This window comes from Sapajus apella, unplaced genomic scaffold (genome assembly GCF_009761245.1).
Source record: "Sapajus apella isolate SASKATOON/1434 unplaced genomic scaffold, GSC_monkey_1.0 scaffold7, whole genome shotgun sequence".
NCBI classification, from domain to species: domain Eukaryota; kingdom Metazoa; phylum Chordata; class Mammalia; order Primates; family Cebidae; genus Sapajus; species Sapajus apella.
The window spans coordinates 29477004-29498568 of record NW_022436947.1 but is presented as its reverse complement, the minus strand read 5'-3'; the positions used below and the strand labels follow the sequence as shown (position 1 = coordinate 29498568).

The window sequence follows — 21565 nt, the reverse complement described above, 5'->3', positions numbered from 1 at the left end:
CAATAAGCTATTCATGAGGGATCCACCCCCATGACCCAAACACCTCCTCTAACTTCATCGTTGGGAATTATATTTCAACATGAGATTTGGAGCAGACAAACATCCAAAGAGTATAATGCACTTATTTTTGTGTGTGTGAAAATCAGTCAAAATGTATCTTTAAAAAATACATCCATGGCCAGGCATTGTGGCTCACGCCTGTAATCCCAGCACTTTTGGACACAGAGGTGAGTGGATCAACTGAGGTTGGGAGTTCGAGACCAGCCTGACCAACATGGAGAAACCCCATCTCTACTAAAAATACAAAATTAGCCAGGCGAGGTGGTGCATGCCTGTAATCCCAGCTACTCAGGATGCTGAGGCAGAGAATCGCTTGAACCTGGAAGGCAGAGGTTGCAGTGAGCCAGGATCACACCATTGTACTCCAGCCTGGGTAATAAGAGCAAAACGCTGTCTCAAAATATATATATATATATCCCATTGCTATAACAGTTTTTAAAAACCCAAAGTGAAAACAAACAAGTGTGTTAGACTCTCTTTAGCAACAAACTACAAAAAAGATAAAATCTAAAAAGATATATAATTTTAATCATACCATTTACCAAAGATTTTATTTTTTAAATTATCTCTTCTTTTCATTTTACTGTCTTCCTGACCACCTAATCTAAATCAGCCATCTGGCCACTATCACCTTACAGTGTTTTAATTACCTATATGGTATTTATTTTTGTCTGATATATTCCTATCTTATTTATTGATTATCTGTTTGGCCCGCTAGAATGTAAACTCCTTAAGTAAAGAAATTTTTTTACCTTGTTCAAAACCCAGAGTCACTACATACAAATGTGTATGTTTTACACATGTGACTATCACTACAGTTATGCACTGCACAACCTACAGAACTGAATATAGGATGTCTGGCTGTGAACAAATAATTATCAGACATGTAATAAAAAGCCAGATATCTTAACAATGCTGTATCCCTGGTGGTGATGCAAGCCCTCTCTAGGCATGCATGCCAGGAAAAGCTGTTCCTCAACATTTTCAATTCCTAAATATTCTTTAACATTATGTTACACAAGCATGTATAAATTATTTGTTCTTTGCTATTCCATGAAATCTATAACAGCAAAGTATTCCTAAGGCAGAAACCAATACAACGGAGTTACCAATTAAAGCCCAATATCAATGAGTTACAATAGCAGTAGATTTTTTTAAATATTTTTAACCAAAAATACTAAATTTACTAAATTGTTTTAGACACATCACTTATTTTTTAAATAACATGCTGACAGTCTCAAGGAATACTGTAAATCTATACATATCGTTAATATAATCCATTGTTTGTGTTCTTAAACATCTAAAATTATAGAACTACATTTTTTATAAACTGTCATCTCTTTTTTATAAAAATAAGAGGATTTTTATTAAAAAAAAAAAACCCTGAGTTTAAATTAGTATTATATTCAGGAGTCCCACACCCACTGTTTCCAAACATAGCTCTTTTTATAATGACTTCTGACAATCCTCTAGAGAACAAACATTCAGCTTTAATCAAAGTTAAATGCTAGAACTGTTTCCTGGGAAATTTAATTCAAGGTAAACAATCTACTTGAGATTGTTCTATTCACACAAAGCTGTGTTGTTAGAAGAAATGATAATGAAATATAAAATCTTTCTCTTCTAGGCTATTGTTTACAATTTAGACAAAGCTGAGAGCCAAAAAGAAGAACAGAAAGCCAATGTGAAAGGATGTATAGGATTAGTCATACTTCTTTCCAGAAGATAGATGTTGACCAGTGAGACTCTCAGTTACTAAACATAGCCGTCTCATTCTGCACCCCTAACACACTCTCTTAAAAAAGAAAATTACAACCTCCAATCTCCATTTGTCAATTTTCTTGAATTTAAATATACAGGTCTTCACAAATATAAACTAAAACTCAACACAGTTTTATTTGTCTACTATGTGCTAGACACTAATAGGATAAAAAATGACTAGGAAACACTTCTTGCCTCAGAGGAACTTCACACTCAAATAACAACATTACTTGGCAACAAGAGTGCGGACACAATGTGAAATCAAGGCGGGGTCCAGCAGTTAGAATAAGCCCTTCCTTGACTACACCAGGGACAAACTACTACAAATCATTCTGTCTTCTACCCCAGCATCCAACCATCCTCTCAAAATGCTCTCCCTGAAGTTTACACCCTTGCTTAGCTATTCCACTCATCTCCTCCATGGCTAATCCCGTCATCTCTGCTTTTCAGAAATGGCTCTTCCCAATCTTCCCTTCCAATCTCTACTCCACAACTCTAGTGCCCCAGTCTCAGGCATGCCACCTGCCACTCCAGTGCTCTCATACCTTGTCAAAGCTGTACTTTCAGTCCTGAAGACCGAGGCAGGGGAAACTGGTACTCACACATTACATCAAGGGAAGACCTCAGAGGTGTGTACACCAGTGGAGATACCTGGGTTCAGTTCCAGATCACCTCAATAAAGTGAGTCACACAAATTTTTTGGTTTCACAGTGCATATAAAAGTTATGTGTACACTAAACTGTAATCTAGTAGGTGTGCAACAGCATTATGGCTAAAAAAAATGTACTTACTTTATTTTTAAAATACTTTATTACTAAAAAATGCTAATAATCATCTGGGCCTTTGGCCTATTGTAATCTTCTAGCTGTTGAAGTGTCTTGCCTCGACGTTGATGGCTGTCGACTGGTCAGGGTGGGAGTTGCTGAAGAGTGAGGTGGCTGTGGTAATTCATTAAAATAAGACAACAATGAAGCTTGCCACATCGACTCACTCTTCCCTTCATGAAAGATTTCTCTGTAGCATGCAATGCTGCTTGATTGCATCTTACCCACAGTAAAACTTATTTCAAAATTAGGGTCAGTCCTCTTAAACCCTGTCACTGCTTTACCACCTCAATTTATAGAATATTACAAATCTTTTGTTGTTGTTTCAACAATGTTCATAGCATCTTCACCAAGCGTAGATTCCATCTCAAGAAACTACTTTCTTTGCTGATCCCTAAGAAGCAATTCCTCATCTATTCAAGTTTTATCACGAGACTGCAGCAATTCCATCAAATCTCTGGCTCCACTAGTAATTAAAACTGTTTTGCTATTTCCACCACATCTGCAGTTACTTCGTCCACTGATACCTTAAAACCCTCAAAGAATCAACTTCAATTTTACCTCCTCCCATGAATCACTAATGTTAATGGCATCTAGAACGGTGAATCCTTTTCAGGAATTTTTCAATTTAATTTGACTAGATCCATCAGAGGAATCATTATGTATAGCAGCTATAGCCTAACAAATGTACTTCTTAAATAATAAGACTTGAAAGTCAAAATTATTCCATGATTCTTGGGCAACAGAATGGATATTGTTAACCAGCAGGAAAACACTGATCGCCTTGTACATCTCCATCAGAGGTCTTGGGTGACCAGGTGCATTGTCAATGAGCAGTAATATTTTGAAAGGAAGCTTTGCTTCTGAGCAGTAGGTCTCAAGAGTGAGCCTAAAATATTCCACAGACTGTGCTATGAACAGATGTGCTATCATCTAGGTTTTGTTGTTCACTTATAGAGCACAATCAGAGTATATTCAGCATAATGCTTAAGGGGCCTAGGATTTTTTCAGAATGGTCAAGGAGCATTGGCTTCAACTTAAAGTGAACAGCTACATTAGCTCCTGACACCAAAGTCAGACTGTCCTTCAAAACGCTGAACCCATGCAGACTTCTCCTCTGTAGCTAGAGAAGTCCTAGACGGCATCTTCGTCCTATATAAGGATGTTTTGTCTAGCTTGAAGATCTGTTGTCTAGTGTATCACCTTCATCAATTATCTTAGCTAGATTTTCTGGATAAATTGCTGCAGCTTCTACATCAACCCTTGCTGCAGCTTCTACATCAACCCTTGCTGCTTCACTTTGTACTTACATGTTATAAAAATAGTTTCTTTTCTTAAGCCTCATAAATTGAGCTCTATCTTCAAACTTTTCTTTTGCAGATTCCTCACCTTTCTCAATCTTCATGGAACTGAAGAAAGTCAGACCCTTGCTCTACATTAGGCTTTGGCTTAAGAGAATTTTGTGGCTGGTTTAATCTTCTATCCAACCACAAAAACTTTTTCCATAACAGCAATAAAGCTGCTTCACTTTCTTATCATCCATGTGTTCACTAGAGTAGCACTTTTCACTCCATTAAAATACTTTTGCTTTTGCATTCACAACTTGGCTAACTGTTCAGCACAAGAGGCCTAGCTTTCAGCCTATCCAGGCTTTCAATATGCCCTCCTCACTGAGCTGAGTAATTTCTAGCTTTTGATTTAAAGTGAAAGACATGCAACTCTTCCTTTCACTTGAACACTTGCCATTGTAGGATTATTAATTGGCCTAACTTTAATATTGTTGTGTATCAGGGAATAGAGAAGCCTAAGGAGAGGGAGAGAGATAAAGGAACTACAGGTCAGTGGAGTTGGAGAAGTCAGAACCTAGCGCTTACTGATTAGGTCGGGCATATGAGATGAGTGTGTGTAATGGTGCCTCCAAACATTTACAATGGTGACATCAAAAATCACTGATTATGATAATCATAGCAGATGTAATAGTAACAAAAACATTTGAAATATTGTGAAAATGACCAAACTGTAACACAGAGACATGAAGTGAGCACATGCCGTTGAAGAAATGGTTCCAACAGACTTGCTTGACACAGAGTTGCTACAAACCTTGAAGTTGTAAGAAAATACAGTATCTGCAAAGTGCAATGAGGAGAAGCACAATTAAAAAAAAAAAAAAAGGATTCCTGTACACAATTAATTGGAAAATGAGGCAATGTAAAAGTCACATAAAAAGCTCTGCAGGTAATACAGTCTGAACTATTTATCAGAGGAATGTCCAAAGCCATACAGTTAAGTGTTCACTGCAAAGTTGGGATTCCTTTTTGGGAGCCACTAACCATGCTCCACAAATTGATCCCACAATAGTCTCAGTGGAACTACACTAAGTGTAGTTCTACTTCCTTAGGAAGTTATAGTGAAAAACGACTGCAGGTCTTTTGCCTTTTCAAAATTGGTTTCAATCATTGGAAGTAGCTATACAGACATGTACTTGAGAACTTCATCATTTACAGTTGAATGATTTTCTAGACCTTCCAAATACTTCATTTTACCCCTTTAATGACCCTTTGCTCCCTATATAAACTTTCATCAATGCCAGGATATTGAATAGAATAACCCTGAAATCGGTCATCATATCAATGATGGCTACAGGTACATCTCTAAGCTTCAGTAAATGCTCTGTGCAAATGAGAAGGCCGAAGCATCCACTGCAGTATGTCTGTATAGGTATCTCAAATGAGACAACCACTAACAACAAAAAAAAACACTCCGGTACAAATAAACTAGTACTGGATGCAGCTAATAAAGCACATGATACTACAATGTTAAATATATACACTAATAGAATTTTCTACAATTCTGTGGTAGAAGGTCCTTTGTAAATCATAGGAAAGTAATTGGTTTTAACATTAAATTGTCCATATAGTTAAGTGCCACTTCATAGCAAGTCCTGTGAATTAAAAAGCCAAACTGAGCTGGTTTCGACCTAGTTGCAAATGCCATTTAAACAGAACAGAACAAAAGCCTCTACGTTGACAGGGATAACATCGAAGTGGAACACAGGCCTCACACAATCATCTAGAACCTCTCAATTTCACCTTTGCTTCAGAAATACTGAGGATTTTTCATTTGAGTTTTTCTTTCCAGAGCATGTATTACAAACTTTTAAGATAAGTTAGTAAAAATATACACACATAATAGAATAGGTTGATTTTATGTTTTTTAAGATGAAGGTTTTACGGTTGTCTCATTCAATCTTCTTCATTTTAAAGGTGAGAAAATAAAGCCCCCAAATGGTAATTCCCACATGACTACACAATATAACAGAGACAATAATTTCTCTGTTAATTACTTATACTTCTGTTCAATAAAATAATCCAAATTTTCAAATGTAATAAGTTATTTTACAAGCCTATCAAAGGGCCTTGCTACTTTAAAGACAATTGGAGTATTTTGAACACTATCTTAACAGGAGGAAACCCGAGTGGGCTGGTTAAGGATGGAGAGAGAGGAGGATAAAATCATGGTCACTCTTTGACCCAAAATCAACTTAATTTCCAGAATGCCTGGTAAACTTGAAGTGGCTTGGTGCAGCTAAGCACACAGAGCTCAAACATTTATCAAGTCTCCTCTGAAGAGTTCTAAATACAGGGACATACTAGTGTGCCTCTTTACATTCCTTCCCAGTCCAGACTGCATAGAACAGAACTCTCCTCAAAATATCCCAGAGGGACTTCAGAATCCATTTTTTCAAACGTTTTGACACAACACTGAAAAAGTTGCAATTATTAAAATATCAGAAACTATTATATTTCATTCAAATATGATAAGCTACGACTCATCCGTTCTCCTATCTATTTTTATATGTGGGGATCACTAAATATCTTTAAACTTAGCGTATTTTTCCATTTTTTTTCTCTACAACCACAGTTAAAGAATTGGGAAGTTAAAAAAAGGAATTTGATTTTTTATCTATTAAAAGGAAAGTTTAAATGTCATTGTTATTTGTGAAAACTGAACTGTAAAGAAAATAGTATGTGCATCTTGGCAGAGTATACAATTTCAAAGGTGAAAAATGTTTAAATCAATTTTAAAATTATTTCTCTGTAAATATCACAAAATATTAAAGGTATATTCTTAATTGCTATAAAAATATCTTTAAAGGTTGTATTTTTATTTTTAAAAAATCACTTTGTCCCTTGAGAGAAATAAGGTTGTTACTATTTTTCTATTTTCCCCATTCTTAAACCTTGAATTTATGTTTTTATTCATTAATTAAATTGTCCTTTTTCTGATGGTTTAAAATACTGTGCATATTCATATATCTGTTGATACAAATATTTATGGTCTAGCTCAGCTAATGCATTGGTGATTATGTTCACATACAGGTACATGTATATGCACACACATACACACACCAAGAAAGATGGCACCGTGGTTAAGCCTCTTTCTAGAGTAAGACTGCTTGGTTCAAATTCTGCTTCTGCTTCCACCACTTAAAAGCTTGGAAAAATCTCCTAACCTCTCAGTGCCATAATTTTCTTATCTATAAAATGGGGATAGTAATAGTAAGTGCCTCTCGGGGTACAAATAGGACTAAATGAAGATTTTATATTTATAGTGATTTTATAATAGTGTCTAGCATTGTTAAGTGTCTGCAAATAAGTGTTGAATTTTTTACAATTTGTTTTACTTTTCTTATTCTCCTTCTCTTTCTTTTCTTCTCATCATCACTTCCACTGCTTCATCTTTATCAAGTGCTTAACTATCAAATCTAGCCATACAGATAACATTTATATACTTCCTACACTCGGAAAATAAACAACAGGACACTATTAACCCTGATGGTAATGAATATACCTAATGCAAAGAAGTAAGACAGCAAAAATAATAAGCAGGAACAGAAACTATATGGCACAATGCAGGGGTCTTCAAATTGGAGTAGATTATACCCCTCTAATTACTTGAAGATTTTTCTAATAAATAGCTAACATAAATATATTTAAGGAAATTAATTGCTAGATCTGAACTTCCATAAAAATCTTTCCTAAAAATGGCCTATGTGAGAAAGTGCCTCTCAAGTATGATATCCTTCCCCATCTCCCTTCTCACTATTATTCTTCTCTAGCTTCATAGGAAAAAAAAAAGTCATGCTCTTACACATACCCAAGAATACTACAGGACATTGTTTTGGCAGAAAAACTGTGGGGAGCCCCCAAAAAAGGAAATCTCATGTATTTTTCCACTACAGGTGCTCTCAGCTGAGGTGAAGACCAGCTCACCAAGTAAGAAAACACCCTACCATCTTTACTCCTTCCTGCCAACTTATTCCCCCTCTTTCCTAGAAGAATGAAAAAAAAAAATGATAGACACAAACATGCATATATAAATACATACATACATAAGTTTAAACTGCTTTGGCCTTCAAAGGAACAAAACCACACAAGATCATGCTGAAGAATAAAGAAGAATAAATGTGAAGAGAATAATGAAACTTGAAAGGAGAATCAGAATGCAAGCACATTCTCTAAGACATTCTGAGCATTCTCAAATATGTTCTAACATTCTAGATTTCAGATTAGATGATCCTTTTAACAGCGTGCTAAAAGGGTAGAGATTGGGAAAAAGGATTAACTGAAGAACAGGGAAGAACAAGCGAATAAAGGAAAAAAGGGGAGAAAAGGCAAGGCAAAAATGATTTAATAGGAAAGGAAGGGGCCGGGCGCGGTGGCTCAAGCCTGTAATCCCAGCACTTTGGGAGGCCGAGGCGGGTGGAGCACGAGGTCAAGAGATCGAGACCATCCTGGTCAACACGGTGAAACTCCGTCTCTACTAAAAATACAAAAAACATTAGCTGGGCATGGTGGCACATGCCTGTAATCCCAGCTACTCAGGAGGCTGAGGCAGGAGAATTGCCTGAACCCAGGAGGCGGAGGTTGCGGTGAGCCGAGATCGCGCCATTGCACTCCAGCCTGGGTAACAAGAGTGAAACTCCACCCCCCCCAAAAAAAAAAAAAAAAAGGAAAGGAAGAAACCCTTTCAAACAAAGAAATCCTACATTTTCTCTGGACGTATCACTAGGAGCATATGCAAGAAATCAATATATACTTTTTTAAAAGAAAAGATTAAGTAGAAGAGAAGATATACAGGTCACAGGGAATAAAAAATTAATGGTGCCTTTCCAGACAGACTTAAAACACTTCTAGTCACTGAAGGGCAGTGGGGCTGGGAAAGGTATTTCCTGTCCTTCAGCTTAATATCTATTAGAGATATTTCATTATTCAGTGATACATGAAATGCTTTAGACTTATATTTTTCTAGTAACAATTACATATTAATCAAGATGCAGGTTTATAGTATAATTCTGAGCCTTACTTTAAAGTTTTTATCAGCAACAATCTTGTATAATCTACCATGACTATACATATGCATCAGGTTTAGTAAAGCAATTTATGATACAGTTTGCATATGTGAAATCGAAAGCCAGAAGCTAACTATTATTTTAACAAGCTGTCAAGGTATACAGAGTTTTGCCAAAGAAACATTGATTACACTGGTCTTTTGAAAAGTAGATAAAACTTAGAATTCCCTAAGCAAACCATAGTTACACAAAATTGTTCTGAGATTCCTAAGAAGCATATGACTCAAATGCTACCGAAATCCTTCATAAGATTTATTTTCAATAAATTACATCTTTGTTTTAGAACTCTGATAATTTGCAGCCCATTTTCTAGTAACGTATTTTTATCATTTCCTATTGCTGAATAAAAAAGAAATTAAAGGTCAAAGAGAAGATCATGAATAACCTATCCAAATTTTATTATTATCTTGAAAAATATATATCTGTTTACTTCCTGCTCATCTGCCACTAAATCTCTCTGGGGAGGCCCAACTTCCAATTCTCTAAAATTGTAAGCGAAAAGAAATAAACCTAAGTAGCAGGTTGCTATAGCTCTCCAATTCAAAATCAAATTATTACTCTACATAATACAGCAATCTACCATAATCTCCTCCTCCAACACTCCTGATCCTCTTTACGCCACTCCTTTCTGTAGCACTTATATCCTAACAAAAAATGTACACATTTACTATATTTATTATGCCTCTTGTTGCTAGAAAGTAACCTTCAAAAGGGCAGGGATCTACATCATTTTGTTCACTGGCCAATCTCAAATACCTAGAACAGTGTCTGATACACAGTAGGTGCTCTATTGAATAAATAAACTCTTACTTTACCTGTACCAAACTCCCCACCTGAGGTAGCACTACCTAAACTACATGTTGCTCCGATTCTAGTCACTTAATTAGCATGTGATTTTTCTAACCTGCATGTCATTATCTTGGATAAGTGTCCATTGCTACAACTGGAAGTAATCTATGCACAGTGCAGCTTACATTGAAACCCAAGTAATACTTCTGTTCTTAGCTGATCTCATTTTTATGGCCACAAAACTCAAAGCATCCCACTGTATAGCTTGTTTCTTCACTCCTATGTACGCAGTGTCTTCAGTTCCCTGCCTTGAATACCTCTCATATAAATTCACCACCTTAATTCAGTTTTGTGTACATTATTCTTGATGCCTTCTCCCCACCATTACAGCAGATTAACTCTTCTGATTTTCCACTGATCAGCACAGTACTTCAAACACCTTCACAAAAGCCCATTAGAAGCAGATTCAGAGGCACATTTGTGAAGCTATTTAACAAATTTAGGTATTATTTTTAAAGTATTCGTTTTAAATTGTAGCATTGTTTGATATCAATATCTTGCTTTAAACTGATTAAACACATGTAAAGATACATGCTATCCATAGAACAGGGTGAAACCCAGAGATCATCTTTATGGTTTATGGAGAATCAGTGAGAGGAAAGCAAAAAGATTAAAGGATGATGTTGGGAAGTCCAGATAATTAATTGACTGGTTATCTCTCACCAATGTCTTGATCCAACTCAAGAATCACTCTTTCACAGGAAAACTCAGTCTTCCTTGCTCTTTTATTTGTGGCAAGAGAAAGATCCCTAAAATGACATGCATTTATAAAATGATTGCCTTAAAATAAGCACTCAATAAATATTTGCTAAATAAGTTAATGAATCAATGAGTATTTCCCTATGGTTTGGGAAGTTCAGCCCAAGTTAAATGCCAGACTTCAAATGTAAAGGATTATGTCTCAAAAATATACCTTACCCAGCTGATAAACATAACACTTAAATAACTGTATCCGCATGCTCTGTAAGAACTTTTGCATTCATATATTTAATACATCATCAAAGAATTGTGAGACAACTTTTCAACAGCGAATTGAAACCATATAAACAAGTTTGAACTTTTTGAGGGTTTTTTTGTTTTTCTTTTTGTTAAAGATGGGCTCTTGCTTTGTCAGCTAGGCTGGAGTGCAGTGACATGATCATAGCCAACTGAAGCCTTGACCTCCCAATGTCAAGTAATCCTCCACCACCTCTACCTCCGGAATAGCTGGGACCACAAGTGCAGGCTACCACACGTGGCTCATCAAGTGACAACTTATTCTCAGTCAAAATTCATGGGTAAAAATGAAGTTAAAAAATTAATTTTAATTTACTTTCAATTTTGAAAAAGTATATATTTTGTGATAACAGCTTTGATTATGCCCTCCATCAAATACATTTAATTTTCCATTTCTCCATATTTAAGCAGATTAACTCCATTAAAAATGGGAAATGATTCATTTTCAGCTCACTAAAGGAAGCATAAAAGAAATTAAATACAAAGACACACTCAAATATAGCTAATTTCATTAATATTTCCTGTGTGTATCATTTCAAAAAACATTGCTAAAAAATATTCCTAGGATTATTCTTATAATTTGTATAGTCTCATTATTAAGAATTATTGAGATAATTTATTTTAATTAGATGGGCTTTTATAAAGTATATAATCAATAAGTGTTTATAGATTCCTTATTTTTAAAGCTTTTTTTTAAGTTTCTCTTTACCCAAAAATGTAATCTGGATTAAATTCAATTTATTGACCCAAAAATATAAATGAGAAATTCAAAATCATTAACACTCTAATACAGGTAGATGGAATGATGAGTGATTAAGGGAGAAGCTATAAGAAGACATCAAGTAATGATCTTTCTAGCATGGTCTGAATGCAATCCTTCCTATGAAATTAAAATTTGATACAGCCCCTACTCAGCAGCCCTTACACCCCTACCCAGCAGCCCATGCACCTCTACCCAGCAGCCCTTGCACCACTACCCAGCAGCCCTTGTGCCCCTACATAGCAGCCCTGGCACGGCTCAGCGCAGCGGACACCAGGACTCCAAGATGGCATGAGTTGTACCAGTGAAGGACAAGAAACTTCTGGAGGTCAAACTAGGGGAGCTGCCAGGCTGGACCTTGATGCAGGACTTCAGCCCTAGTGGATTTGCCTGAGCGTTTTGAAGAAGTTACTATCCGTATTACAATGAGTACATCAACGTGAAGAAGGGGAGCATCTCAGGGATTACCATCGTGCTGGCATGCTATGTGCTCTTCAGCTACTCCTTTTCCTACAAAGAGTCAAGCACAAGTGGCTACTCAAGTACCACGGAAGAAGAGGATACATGATCTTCTTGGCCCAAGTCCCTCTTGTTGCTGAATCCTTTCATATCCTAACAGGAATTAACCTCCAAATAAACAATGACTGGTAAAAAAAATAAATAAATAAATAAAATTGATAGAAAGTCTATCAGGAAACCTTCTAAACTCTAAGATTTGTCAGGAAAAATTGTGAAACACTGAAATATGCAAAATATTACTGGATGGCCTATCTAGTATACCCTTCCAGATTATCTAATTTAGTAAGAATATGAGGCTTACATTGTTTTTCTGCTACTCTACAACTATGTAGTTGTAAGATACAGAATACTACAAATAATTCTGTTCCATAAAAATGCAAATAAATTGTGTCCAGTGAAATGAAGTGGATAATTGGTATACAGATATTAGCTAGTTTTGCATCTGTTGCACATTCATTTCAGCATCCTCAATTGCCTACATATGTGTGCTCTTAAAATTCTCCTTTGAATAATTTGTAACATCTTACTGGTCTTCTTATTAATTAATAAGCTTAATAAAGTCTTTAATATCCATTCTTTTTATATTTGAATAAGACATAATTTTAAACTTTCTTTAAAAGTATCCCTTAACAGAATCTATAATTAAAAGTATGACTTTTCAAATAATATCCACCTTCCATAAACAAGCTTTCTTAAAATTTCCACTCAGTCATAAGTCATCCCATTCAAATTAATCAAATTAAAATATTACAGCATCAATGTTTAAAATAATGATATTATTCATATTATAAAATAATGAAAAAACACTCCCCTACTTCTACTTCTAAGAATCCAAATATGAATGAATCCAAAGACCATCATTACATGATGGACATTTACTATTTACATATCCCTAGAAGGAAAAAGGCGCCAAGTGGACTATGACATAATGCTTTTTTATCACTGAGATTTCATTTCTTAGATATCTCTATCATATATTCCACTGTTCTGCTCCAATGCCTCTCATGTATATACATAAGTATATGTAATTTATCATTCTAAGCCTAAATAACAGGATTCGGCAATTATTAGAATACCTGAAAAAATCCACATAACTCAGTTAAACTTTGACATTATGACCACATTCACACATGCACAGATAACAACTACATCAAAACCACCACCTAGCCAACATGGTTTTTAAGAGTCCATCAATTCAAAGAAGCATCCCAATTTCAGATATGTTCCAATATGAAAAAATATACATCTTAGAATCCATAAAACACCACAAATATAAGTGCAACAATATATAGCAGAAATATAAATGGCAAATAGCTTACAACCAGAAACTCTATCACTCCATGGTCATCATTTCCTTAAATAGCTAGGATAATCCACACAGACTGCTAGAAATTTATGAATCTTAAAACTGACAGTCAGCATCTCAATGAAGCCAAACAACTTTTTTTTTTTTTTTTGAGACGGAGTCTTGCTCCGTCACCAGGCTGGAGTGCAGTGGCGCAATCTCGGCTTACCGCAACCTTTGCCTTCTAGGTTCAAGTGATTCTTCCGCCTCAGCCTCCGAGTAGCTGGGACCACAGGCACGTGCCACCACGCCCAGCTAATTTTTTTGTATTTTTAGTAGAGACGGGGTTTTCCCGTGTTGGCCAGGATGGTCTACGATCTCTTGACCTCGTGATCTGCCCGCCTCGGCCTCGCAAAGTGCTGGGATTACAGGCGTGAGCCACTGCGCCCGGCCGAAACCAAATAACTCTTTAGGGCAATAAAAGGTAAGGTCCTTGACCAAACTAGGGTTATTCAATCTTTTGTTAAGGAAAAGAATGGTAGGGGTGGTTTGGTCTCTAGTAGAACGGTGAGCAAGACAGTATCACATAATGCAGCTGGCTTAAAGCAAAATAATAAAAATGAATAAACACGCTTTTCCCTACTTCTAAGAAAATTATGTTCTTCCTTTTTGATGTACTGCTGACATTCTTTTCCTCTTTTCAGTCCTAGATTAGTTAACAGCTTGTAAAACTGCTGTTATTATAATGACAGTCTCAATCAGCTATATCACAAGGCTTTTTGCCTAAAGGATCATCTCTCCAAGTTGTAATCTCTTCGAAGACAAAGGAGACAAAAGTCTCTCTTGGACACTAAGGTTTCTACTAAATTAAAAACCAGAATATTCTAAATATTTATGAATAATATCAATCAGAATTCCTGCTAAATACTACCTGTTAATTTTTAGCCTTTTGCAATATGTTATAAAAGTTTCCATTGTCTTCGTATTGCTGACGTATTGCTGAAGGCTACAATATTGCCTAGCACATAGTAATAACCAATAAATGTTGGTAAACTAGAAACTGACTCCTTCTCTGAATGGCCTTAATTCTCACAATTAACCTACGAAGTAAGTAGGGCAACAATGCTTACTCTCATTTCATATATAAAGAAAGTGAAGGTTGGAGAATTTAGGATTTTGCTCCAAAATCACAATTAATAAGTGGCATTGTCAAAACCGAATCCCAGGCCCTTTGTCTCTAAGTCCAGAACAATTCTCGTACCTACTTCATGATACTTGACTCAGGATTCTGGTTTGCCGAATTACTGAAACCACATCAACACTGAGTCAATGGTAATTCTCTACCTAGTTGCATTTCTATTTTAGCACTGATATTGTAAAATTAAGTGTAGCAGAGATTATTGGAAATACATATATTGACAGTCAGGTAGCTTACTTCTAGTGGGACCAGAATTCTTAATTTTCCTGTGCCTAAAGTTCTTCATCTGCAAAAGCAGGTGAAATGCAGATGATAATTAAGGTCTTTTCCTAACTGAAAACCTAATATTCTAAATACTTGTCAATGATACCAATCAGATCACCTGCTACATTTTACTTAATATTGGCCTTGGAAAAAAAAAAAAAAACTACAGAAACCTAGCTGTTGGATTTGACAGTGGGCCAAAAACATAATATATAAACGGAAATTTCAGTGTGTTCCAACCATACTACTTTACTAAGGATACTGTCTGTACCAATTTAAAACTAGAAGGTTTTATGGATAAATGAGATCTATACAGCAGCCCCTCTAGGTATACAAGATACTGAAACATTTTACTGGCCTGTATAACATACTTTTTCATACATGGAAAACTGTATCTTTTTCATTACAAATGCCCTAGCTCTCCCCACAAAGTTATTGTGAAGTCTCCAAATATTGCTAATTTGTCCCTTAAAGAAAAAATATAAAGTACTTTGTGACATATGAAAAATGTTCACCATGTTCTTTAGTTGCTTCAGGATACAGCACATGAATCTTTGAGTTTCTAAACAGAACCATACTACCTAGATATTTTTGTCTAAAAGATTTAAAGCTTAAATTTGCTACCTTTTTTTCTTTCTTGCAGCTTTCAAGTCACTTAGCCTGCTCCAGTCTCTAAGATATACATTATTTTTTTCAATAAATGAATACATAAAATGAATATTTTGACTACTTGTTAGTATAAATCTTTCCTTTGTATCAACAAATGTTCAAGTACATTTTCGTTGTACGACCAAATTTCTATTAAAAATGTAAATTATTTCTGCTTACTCTATCAAATCTTTAATTAAAAGTTGTTTTTAAATAGTCAAAAGACTTTTATCCATTTTTATGGAATGCAGCAGGGCATGGTGGCTCACACCTGTAATCCCAGCACTCTGGGAGGCGAGGCAGGCGGATTACTTGAAGTCAGGAGTTCGTGACCAGTCTGGGCAACATGGTGAAACTCCATCTCCACCAAAAAATACAATTTAGCCAGATGTCATGGCACACACCTGTACTCTGCAGCTACTCGGGAGGCTGAGGGAGGAGAATCACTCAAACTCAGAAGGCAGAGGTTGCAGTGAGCCAAGATCATGCCACTGCCCTCCAGCCTGGGTATCAGAACAAGACACCTTCTCAAAAAAAAAAAAAAAAAAAAATTACAGAATGCTATTATTCTATCAGTAATAAACATAATATACTTTCTATTTTAACAAATGAGTAACTTACCATTTTACCACTCAGTTACTAGGAAAACTACCCTAAATTACCAATAAAATTGTTCCTACAATCTTTCTCCTCTGCCTCTCTGCTTCCCTTCAAAAAGTTCTTTACTCCACAATTTCCTCAAACAGAAAATTTTCCTGATTCTCCTATCCCTCTGATCTTCCTATCACTCTCTTCAAGATCCTTTTCCTCTTCTTTCCACCAGCATCCCCCTTGATTCTCTGCCTATATTCTCCTTCATCTTGATTCACTTCTTCACAGCTCATCTGCTACCACAAGATCAACTAACATTTCCATACTGATGAATCCCCAAAGAACATTTTTAGCCTTTATTTTTAACCAGTCTCTGATTCTATATTTCCAGTTGCCTTCAGGATATGTCTCCTTGAATGACTTGATACGCTATTAGAATTCAAAACTTCCAGTTTCCCTACATCCTCCTAATCTCCTTGTACATAAACTCCATACTTGGGGACATATAATTCTCCTATGCAATCCTAACAATCTAAAATCTTCACCATTTGCCACTCCTCACACCCAGAATTTACTATGTTATCTGCTTTATGTCATCACAGAATGCTAAAATGTTACTGAAAATAGCCACTAAAAAATGTGGCAACTGTTTCTAATATAATCGATGAGTAAATATAATGTAGTTCCCTCTATTTTCCTACTAGACATCTGTTTCTAATTTTTCAATATTATAAAGAAAACTGTAATCTTGATCATTATACATATTTTCATATTTAACAGTATCTCTTTAGTGTAGCAGTCCAGAAGTAAAATTAATGGGGGGAAAAAAAGATAAAAGAATTGTTAAGGTTCTTGATTAATACTGACAAGCTTATTTCCAAAACAGTATTATCGCAACAATGTTAGCTCCATGAGTGCAGGGATCTCGTCACTTGTGCATATGACAGACACTAGTAACACAATAATGACAATAACAGTAAGTACGCAATAAATTTTAAGTAAACTGATCAACCAATCATATCTATGAAAGTACTTACAAATGATAAACATTCCTTTATATCCTTATTATATCTTTATATTATATTTCCTTACTCCTCTTTAAGAGTAAACATTTCACTGCTTTAAGCAATGAAATGCAAGTAAAAGTGGTATGTGATACTTCCAGTTTTTAGATCCATTTATTGCGTCCTTTCCCTTTGTAACAGCTACCTAAATGAGAGGCAAACTTTCTGGTATTATATATCATCATTAATTTCTTATAGTAAAACTTAGTTTTTCCCTTAAAACATATCCTTTTCACTAAAAATATAAAAATATAAAAAAATAAAACATATCCTTTTTACTGATCAGAAATTCACAGGTAACTCCCTCTTCAGTGCAGTCGGATCCTTTGATAGGAGGATTACAAGTGTACATTGTCACTAAGAAAGAATATGGAGCAGTAAAGGAAATTGCTAAAGTCTGGAAAACATTCTTGGCTTTCTGCTTTGAAATGAAGCTGACTTTGAAAATCAGAGAATTCAAATAAAACTATGTTAGATTTCGATGAAATAAAAACGCTTCTTGGAGCTCTTAGTATTACTGCACCTCTAGAGGCCTCAGAAAACAACTTGAAACCAGGCAATATGCTTCATTTCTAAATTCAGCTGTGTCAACTGAGATGCACCTTAGCATGAGGGTCAAAGTAGTACAGGGAGAGAGGGTAGCCAGAGCCTCAAACATAAATTGTAACTCAAACTTAAACTCATTTGAAATGCAATAAACAAACTACACAGAATCCACGCACAACTACTTGGGCACTCAAATTGAATTTTTAAAGAAATTTTAACTGCTATCATCTAATCCTATTAGATAGGGAACATTTCTTTCACAAATACAGCTAAACACATTGATTTTTCAGAGTTTTATGCAAATTCCAAAAACTAAAAGAAAATAAAGGAAGATAAATTAGAAATGAGAAGCTAATTTAATGCCAACAAATTAATCTTTCAGAAAGTTAGAAAGAAGGCCAGGCTATTTTATTGTTTTGTTTATACTTCATAAGCAAAGGTGTTTATTGGAGATTTTTTAATAAATGTTTTCTTTGTCTTTTTTTTAAACTGGTCAAAGAAGAAAAGTTAACCAGAAGAAGAAAGGAAGGAGAGCAGTTATTAGCAAATTTTTCCACAAGGAAAATCCTATCAAAATCCTTCTTTGATATTATTTGTCCTTATCATTCGTTCCCACAAATGCCAAAAAAAAATGATTACAGTCAGGTTACATGATAATCCAAAGCCTGATATGATGTTCCATGTTTTTGTCACAATTCAAGATTATTGCATTTGTCCTATCGTAACACTAATTAATGGTCAATATAAAATTATGGACTAGATTGAACAGCAGACAAAAGGAAAAAATACAGCCACATCACTGTAAGATTGTAACACAAGCAGGCCGGGCGCGGTGGCTCAAGCCTGTAATCCCAGCACTTTGGGAGGCCGAGGTGGGTGGATCACGAGGTCAAAAGATCGAGACCATCCTGGTCAACATGGTGAAACCCCGTCTCTACTAAAAATACAAAACATTAGCTCGGCATGGTGGCGCGTGCTTGTAATCCTAGCTACTGAGGAGGTCGAGGCAGGAGAATTGCCTGAACCCAGGAGGCGGAGGTTGTGGTGAGCCGAGATCGCACCATTGCACTCCAGCCTGGGTAGCAAGAGTGAAACACCGTCTCAAAGAAAAAAAAAGATTGTAACACAAGCAAATCGTTATTCAGCATTTTAGTATAGTTCCTTGTCATATTTTTCCAAGCCACGTTTCTGTTTGCTTATTTGATTCTACATACTTGTTTAACCATCTTATTCATGTACTTATTTAACAGCATAAGCTTTTTCCCATGTTAACAGAAATTCCCCACAGGCTTCACTTTAGGTATGGTATTCCATCAAGTATACATTCCACAATTTATATTTTGTCTTAGTGTTAGACAGTTGCTTTTCATTTTTGTACCATTACAAATAATTCTGTTAGAAACTTACTAGACGTCTTTCCAATATTTCAAATTATTTTCCTAAAATGCATTCCTCACAACTGAAGTACTATATATCAAAAGAAATAATCAAAATTAAAAGCCAATATGATATCTGGGATTTGGTACAAAATAATACAGACGGGAAGCAAATGACAGGAGTTCTAAGTGAAGCACGTTTAATTTTTTTCAAAATAAAACATTCAAACAAAAAATAAAAAGCAAAAAATCATCCTGAAATACACACACACATACAAGCACATGCACAGGAACACACATTCTAGCAAAGATTAAAGTTTTTTTATGGCTCTTGCTACACATTGCCAAACTGCTTCCCTAAAGGGCTGCAATCATTTTTACTCCCCATATATAGCTTAAGGTTTATAGTGAAGGTTTTTTTAACTCCTCTTTTCTTTGAAGTCTTTGCTTGTACATTGACTTTGGCACATCTCTGCAACCTACTGCAAATTTTTCCTATTGAGATATGTTTCTGAGTTTTCACTTCATTCTGGAGACTGGAAATTGTTCTTATGATGCTGTGTGTTCACCATACAAACTTCATTCCATGCAGGATAAGAATTAGATAACGGTACAATGATTTACCTGCATGAATATTTTTCAGATTGTTGTTTACAAGGCAAAAATACATTTAACATAATATTTAGTAAAAACTGGAAACAATTATTTCTATATCACTTGCAGTGTCACAGCATTCCTTCAAAATGTATTTACTGCAATGGAAAAAAGATAATTTGCCACTATAACGTTGAGTTTTTTAAAGTAGGCTAAAAGACTGTTCATATGACACAATTCCATTTTATATACAACATACACACACATGTGCACAAACATAGAGATAAACAAACCTGGATGTGTATATTCTAAAAAATAGTATCTTCTTGGGGAGTTAAGTGGCTTTTACAAACATCTTTATACCTATTTATATATATATTCATTTTAATAATAGATATTCTAAATATATAGTTTTTAAATCATCAACTAAAGTAAGCAATTTACTATGTATTCATGTCAATTTTTCCAACTGGATACGTCTCAGTGAATTTATAATCATTAAACAAAGTAATAGACAACACAATCATCAACTGAATAACATTACTTTTCTTCTAAATTTTCAAAACAGAGCTTTGTGCCCAAAGATCTTCCAAAACTGCCTCATATTATCAAGAAAATTTGGTTCAAAGTAGAGATTCAGGAAACTAATGAACCAACAAGACACAATTAATTATATCCAGAAATTAATGATTAGGATATTAAAACTTGTAAAATATGGAAAGAATGGTTTTCCTTTTTAAAACATTTTGTTTTGAATTATTATTAATACATAATAGTTGTATTTATTTATAAGGTATATGTGACATTTTAATACAAGCATACAATGTGTAATCATCGAATCAGGGTTACTGGGATATCCATCACTTCAAACATTTATCATTTCTCTGTGTGATAAAGCTTTTCTTAACTAGAAGTTCAATGATAAAAAAAAAAGTATTTACGGACCTAACTAAAACTGTAGCATGTCCACCTCTAGGAATTCTAATACAGTTTGTCTTCAGGGCTCTAGCTCTGCCTCCACCATTAAAGTTGTGTGACCAACAGCAAGGCCCGCATCTCCAAATTTAGTATTTTACATCAGTTGATTTCTAAGGTTTTCATGGCTGTATGGCTGTATATATACTTAAAAAGAAACTGAAAACAAATCTGATCAATAAGGAACATTTTCATGACATATGGTGTGTTATTCCCCAGGGCTGCCATACATAATACCAAACACTGGGTGGCTTAGAACAACATAAATGTATTCTCTCACAGTTCTGGAGGCCAGAAATATGAAATTAAGGTGCCAAGAAGGCTATGCTCCCCCTGAAGGCAGTAAGGAAGGATCTGTTCAACGCCTTTCGCCTAGTTTCTGGCAGCCTCAGGCGTTCCTTGACTTGCACATGGCCATTTTCTGCCTGTGTCTCTTCACATCTGAGGCGAGAAGTGCTTGGTGGGAAGCCTCACTCTAGCACCTCACCTACTGGGTGACCTTAGGCAAGTTACCCAATCACTATGTGCCTCAGTTTCCTCACTGTACAATAATAGTTCTTACCTCAGAGTGCTATTGGAAAGATTAAATGAGGTAATATACGTTAAGTATTTAGAACAATTCCTGACACATAGTAAGCTCTTAAAAACTTTTAGTTCTAAAATTTCCAATTCTATATGCAGTCCAGAAATATATTCAGTTCTGTAAAAGATGGTACTCATTTCAAAAGGAATATTTTGTTGCAGTTTTTGGATTCTTTTCTCCTACTTATGTGAGTCACACTGCTCATACTCACTTAAGCATAATAAGTCATTTTACAGAATAAATGTTCAAAGATGGGTGGT

General features: G+C 35.3%; 1 protein-coding gene and 1 pseudogene across 6 annotated transcripts in view; one reads left to right on the top strand and one right to left on the bottom strand.

The window, feature by feature from the left end:
* Positions 1–21565, bottom strand: part of IMMP2L (inner mitochondrial membrane peptidase subunit 2) — an 865268-nt gene that overhangs the window by 758657 nt on the left and 85046 nt on the right. The gene's annotated exons all lie outside the window — the stretch shown is intronic.
* LOC116550037 lies at positions 11949–12313 on the top strand (annotated as a pseudogene).